The 6,000-nt window shown below is 33.4% G+C and overlaps 1 long non-coding RNA gene across 2 annotated transcripts; it reads left to right on the forward strand.

Annotated features, from left to right (window-relative positions):
* Positions 1–2,310: 2,310 nt before the first annotated feature.
* LOC123220421 lies at positions 2,311–5,722 on the forward strand. 2 transcript variants are annotated; one of them, XR_006503042.1, is made up of 4 exons: positions 2,311–3,066; positions 3,620–3,718; positions 3,817–4,450; positions 5,062–5,722. It is a non-coding gene; the product is annotated as an uncharacterized LOC123220421 (long non-coding RNA). The 2 variants fall into 2 exon arrangements; XR_006503043.1 differs by lacking the exon at positions 2,311–3,066 and adding an exon at positions 3,365–3,407.
* The last annotated feature ends 278 nt before the right edge of the window (positions 5,723–6,000 follow it).

The raw sequence follows: 6,000 nt of genomic DNA on the forward strand, positions 1-6,000 counted from the left end.
TTTTGCCCTTATGGCCAAAATTACCTTTTTACCCTTATGGCCAAAAATTACATCATGAATTCTAATGAATTTCTTTATCCTTTTAAGCATAAATCACCTTAATTCTAATACCTTACACACTAATATAAGTAAAGGTTATTTAAATAACCTAACTCAAATTTACTTCAAGTATGTAAAGTATGAAATTCTTATCTTTTATTTGCTAAATAGATGATTTAAGCTTATTCACCTTCTTTTCTTCTTTCTGGCAACCTTAATCAACCAAAAATATAATCATCCATCAAAACCTTAAACTTGACATATCTTAAAAATTAAATTTCTTACCTTAGAACTGATCAGAATTGACAGATCTACACTTTTTATAACTGGGGCCTCTGAAAATTAGGTGGTTTAGCTAGGTTTTTGGACGAATTTTGGTTAAGGGAAAAAGCTTAGATAAAACCATGGAGTTCTTGGCAAAAATGAAAGAGAAAATGAATAGCATAAGTTTATAAGCCTTTTGGATCATTTTGCCCCTAACCTTTTCCATAAATTACTATTTTATCCTTAGCCAATTACCAAAAACCCTGAGCACCACCATATAATTTCAAGTGTGCCCTTCAATTTTAATTCCCACTTTGTCCCTTGAATCTTTATAAAATGACCATTTTACCCCCTTTGAAAAATATTGCTCATTTAGTAGTGTTCTATAATTCTTTTGCAATTTCTTTACACAACAAGTTATAAAATCAACTCTAGGGGTAATTTTGGAAGTGGAGTTTACTGACACACCTGAATTTGGATGTTACAAATTGGTTCAACCAGATAACCAGCCGATTCAACCTATTGCCAAATTATTATGTATTTCTTGAACAATATCAAACATTTACCATATTTTTGAAACAGAAAACATAGGAAATATATAAAACATGATTTCAAATATGTTAATTAAACAATTGACACTTCATTGTATCGATAAAGAAAAAATCAATTACAAATTTTATCATTGATTCAATCAAGATCTTGCAAATTGTAACTTTTTTAAGCTAACAGAACAAAAATTGTGTAGTATTATGTAAACCTAATTTTGTTGGTTTTAAATAGTTTTTTAGGTTCAATAAGTTTCTCGAGTTTGGGTAAATTTCAAATAAATTAATACTTATATAGACCAAATTAGATTGTGAATCAAATTGGATTATAGACTGATTTACAGTTTAATTGATCAAATTAGTTGGTTCTGTCTAGTTTTAAAAACCTGCTTAAGTCATGAATCCAAAATCTCTACATTGCAAATAATTAATTTCTAAAAATTCTTCTCTTTGATGACCTTGCTTTAATTTACTTTAATCTCCCAAATATTTGCAAGAGATCAAGAATTCAGCAACTTAAAATGAATCAAACCATTATTACATATAATTCCCTCACAATCATCAATTTCGAATTTGTAGTGTGTTGGGTACGTAATTTGAGAATATGATCTCTAACTATGGACAATTCTTAATAACAAATAATTCCAATAAAGAAAGATGATTAGGTATTTTCCCAGTACATTTGGCACATGAAGCTTAGGAAAATCTTCATTATCTTCATTTCCTCTCCTGGTGTCCCAATGCTCCCATTCTTGCAAACTCTCAAAATAAAGAAACTTCAATGACATGAAGGGCCTTTGGAAATCTATTCTTTTAACATTTTTCATCTCTTTGATGGTTAAGTCTTTACGAGAACACCACATTTCAAGTAAAGGCAAGGCTGTACACCTTTAATGGTTAAGTCTTTGATGGCTAAGTCTTCAGCAGAAAATGTTTTGTTTAATTTTCTTTGTCACTGTGAATAGATTTCCACATGCAGCTACTATCGTTTTGGCTCTTTAGGTGTAAAGGTCAGGTCATTGTTGGATATGGTCTCCGATGAATGAAAAAGATTGAAGATTGATAACTGTCAACAGCCAGTAATTGTTTGATGGGAAATTTATTGTATAAAAGTTGTCTCTCGTGTATTTCTGAAATGGAAGAAAATAAAAAGCAAAGTTTTTCTCTCAATTTCTTTTTCCTGTTCTTTTGTTGAGTCATATTTTGTTCGAGATTTACAAATATTCAGAATTTCTATATGTTATATAGTGGTAATCATGTCACCTAAAATGTTAATAGACTGAATGCGAAGTCAAATTAAATGGTAAACAACATCAAGTTTGAAGTGGAGAATGCCTTTCCATATCACATAAAAGTGTTCTTTCTTGTCTAACAAATTTCTTTAGTATATCAAAATTAATTCATGATAATAATTTGATAATGGATTTTAATTCTGTGCTTTGCCTTGTAAAGGACAAAGCCTCCAAGATAATACTTTTCCAAGGAACACTTAAAAATAATCTTCTTCCTTTGTCTTTACCAAATCCTCCTAACTATATGAAAGACATTTTTCCAGCTTAGTGCACCGATTTAGCGATTATATTCTTCCTAACTACATCAAAATCTTTAGTGAGTATGCTAAGAAAATGAAAGAAGCAACAAATGTGTTAGTTGCCTAAGGAATTGAAGTATCTGATTCAGAGTTACTTCTATAGATTGTATGTGGTTTAGGAGTTGAATTTGTTGCTGTGGTGGTGAACCTAACATCCATGATCTCAAGAGGAGGAAATTTAAGTTCAGATGATCCTCAATTTGAATTACGAGCCTATGAAAACAAATTCACTCTATAAGGTTGATATATTCAAGGGGGTAGCTCAATTTTTCGTGTAACTTGAGGAAGAGGAAATGGTAATAACCTTGGTTATGTTCAGTCAACATAACCAACGTCCATGGCACTTCTCCAATTGACCATCCAGTTTCCACTCTCTCCCAACCTAGAGCATTAGTCCCGAAATCTTACAAAATCAGTGATTGGCAACGACTGAGATGACTGAGCGAGTGGCGACCGACAGAGAGGAACACATGAGACTATGCGACGACAACCGAAAGGACGAAGGATTGACGGACGACCAGGAGAGATGAAATCCGACCGATGGAGCCCAAGAGACAAATCGAGAGGACGAACGACCGATCTACTACAATGAGAGACAATATCTGACTCAGAATCAAGCAGATACTGGTAAATTTCTTAATCTTGTCTCCTTCATTCGATCTTTTCCACTGGATTTTTTTAGATTTTATTTTTATTTTTTTTTTAGAAATTTCTTGTTACATGTTTGTGAAGTTCAATATTGATTAAATTTGATGCTTTGTCGAAACCCTAACACATTGCTGCCGATCTTGTAAATAAGAAGTTGAAAATGTTTTCATAGTGTTTGCTTGTAAATTTGATGCTCTGTTGAAACCCTAACACATTACCGGTTGTTTTTCCTTATTTATCATTGCAAATATTTATATGGAACACTTTATTGTTTCACTTGCTTGAGATATGATAAAAGGATTGAAGAACTTAAACACAAGGTATATATGTCATTTGACATCAGTGATCATATTGTGTACGCATACTTGGGCTTTTAGCTTAAAATTTTTAATCCTTGAATATCCTTTCTGATCCAGATATAGAATATAAATGATTTGTTATGTCTGATGGAAAGTTATTGTCTGCCTTCTCATGTCTTTTCATTTTTAACAAGGTAAACTTATCTAAGTTTATTCTGGTGGCTACATTGTAGTTATTGGAAACAATCTTAAAGAATTGTGGGGACTTTGTCCATATGCATGTGGCAGAGAGAGATGTTCTTCATGAGATGGTTAAAATAGCAAAGAAAAAGGTGACAATGTTTCTTGAGTAGTTTTTATTGTCTTTCTATGGTTTAATTATTTCCTTTTGCCGAAGCCTGTTCATAGTTATCATGATTCTGTATTGTAGCCTGACTTTAATGTCAAGGAGAAGGTACTGGTTCTAATAGATACTCGGCAAGAAGCTTTTGGAGGACAGAGGGCAAGATATCCACAATATTTTGCAGCATACCAGGAGTTGTTGGTACGTTTCTGGTGGATGGTTCTTTAAGTGATTAATTAGTGGAGAAAAAACCTATGTGATGAGACATGGCACTGCCATTTGATTCATCTTTTCATGCATTTTCTATATAGATTGATTTCATTGTACATTTCTCTACTGATTTTGCTATAAGCAGTGCTAATTGCTGTTTTAGGCTTTGCTAATTTCCATTTGATTCTCCTATAAAGTGGGGAGAAGGGTCATGTCACTGGTTCACTTCCATCTGTGCATGAAAGTTTATTTGCCAAGCTCTGTAGAGAGTATGAGAGGGGGAGAGAGAGACAGCATGTGACCTTTTTCCTCTATTTTAGCGTTCTCTGAAAAACAATTTTGTGTATCAAGGCGTTGGGGCAATATTTCCTCAGAGATCTGAGAGGGCTGCACCTGTCTTCACTCCGCCTCAAACTCAACCCCTATCTTCTTATCCTTAAAATATTTGAAATGGTGGTAATCACCAAGAGGCAGCTGAGTCTTCTGCAGATTCTCATTTCCCAAATTTGAGGTACTTCTCTTAGCTGGTTTTTAATTGAAGCTAATTTAGTGGTACTTAATGCCATGAGCATAGCCATTTATTTGATACTTGAGCTGTTTTTTTAAGCTGCCTATGACAATATGATGTTAAAATTTGCTATGGACACACACACACACTCTTAATTGGTGTAGTGTTTCATTCTTATTGTGATTTCATTTCAGTGGTCAATCCTCTCTGCTTATGGCTCTATCATTTTTTTATTTTTTGTCATATCTTTCTTCTGAGTACTGGAGCACTAACTTCACCTGATGATTTGGGTATTGCAAAAATAAGAATGAGTATTGGCTATTTGCTTTATTTTAATTTTAATATTTGCGTTGCATTTACTACTTCCTTTACTATCTTCTGTGGTACAATTAGCAATCATGTTTCATAATTTGGCTAGAATTGGACTAGCTTGACAGAAATTCAGAATGTGTATGGCATTATGGATGTCCTTTCCGAAATGCTGAATGCATTAGATCCACACAACAAAGATAAAATTATAAACCTCTAATCCTTTTAGTTAATTTCTCTCTTATTGTAGATTGCAGTTTAATGTTCATTTTCTAGTTTTATGATGTGTTAACTTTAACTTGCAGGGGCATAAGGAGGAGGTGATTGTTGACTTGGTGGAACAGTGTCGAACATCTTGCTAATTCCACTGCGGAAGTCATAGTTTTTCACCCACTTGTATGTGTTTCTTATATAGTGATGCCTCCTCGCTCTCAGTCTTTGCTAACGAACGAAAGGTGTCCCAATCTTCCACCGTCACTCCTCTCTCTCAATCTCTTTGCTGGGCTCCTTGCTCTTAGTCTCTGCTAACAAACAAAAGGTGTCCCAATCTTCCACTGTCACTCCTCCCTCTCAATCTCTTTGCTAGCCTTCTCTTCATCGACTTTACTGAAAAATTACAGCAGGTTTCAAGTAAGTACGAGTGAGAATTCGCGGTTTATAATTTTTGTTGGCTATTGTGTTAATTTATTTAACCTAATTTTTGGCTTGATTTATTGCTGGCTGTGTCGAAGGGCTTGGTTATTAAAATAAGAGGTTTGCTTTTGTGTTGCTGGCTTGCTGTTGTGTAGTTAGAATCTTTGATTGTCTGTTTTGTGTGGGAATTGCGAGTGATTATTTGAAAGAGGATTGGTCATTATTGTTGATTGCTTGTAAGGTATTTGAAAAAAGGCCTGTGAGAAGTTACGGTAGTTTTGTGCTTAATGTTTCTCTTATATATATATATTCATGTTATTTGTTCTTGATACAGTAAAGGGAATGCTTTTCATTTATTAGTGTTTTACAAAACTAAAGTGAATGTTGTAAAAACTTAAATGTTAATATCACAAAAATAGATTTAATAGGTAGTAAATTATTTTGTACATGTTTGGGGCTTTAATGTGTTCTGGTAGTGAAATCTTTTAGACTACAATAGATCAATATATGAAGGAAAAAGTGAGAAAATCTAGCTCCAAGGTACACATGATTGTGAGAATGTTAAATATGAAGAAATATGTAAATCAATGGGAACCGCTATCAATTGCAAC

The sequence above is a fragment of the Mangifera indica genome, chromosome 7 (genome assembly GCF_011075055.1).
Source record: "Mangifera indica cultivar Alphonso chromosome 7, CATAS_Mindica_2.1, whole genome shotgun sequence".
Lineage (NCBI taxonomy): Eukaryota > Viridiplantae > Streptophyta > Magnoliopsida > Sapindales > Anacardiaceae > Mangifera > Mangifera indica.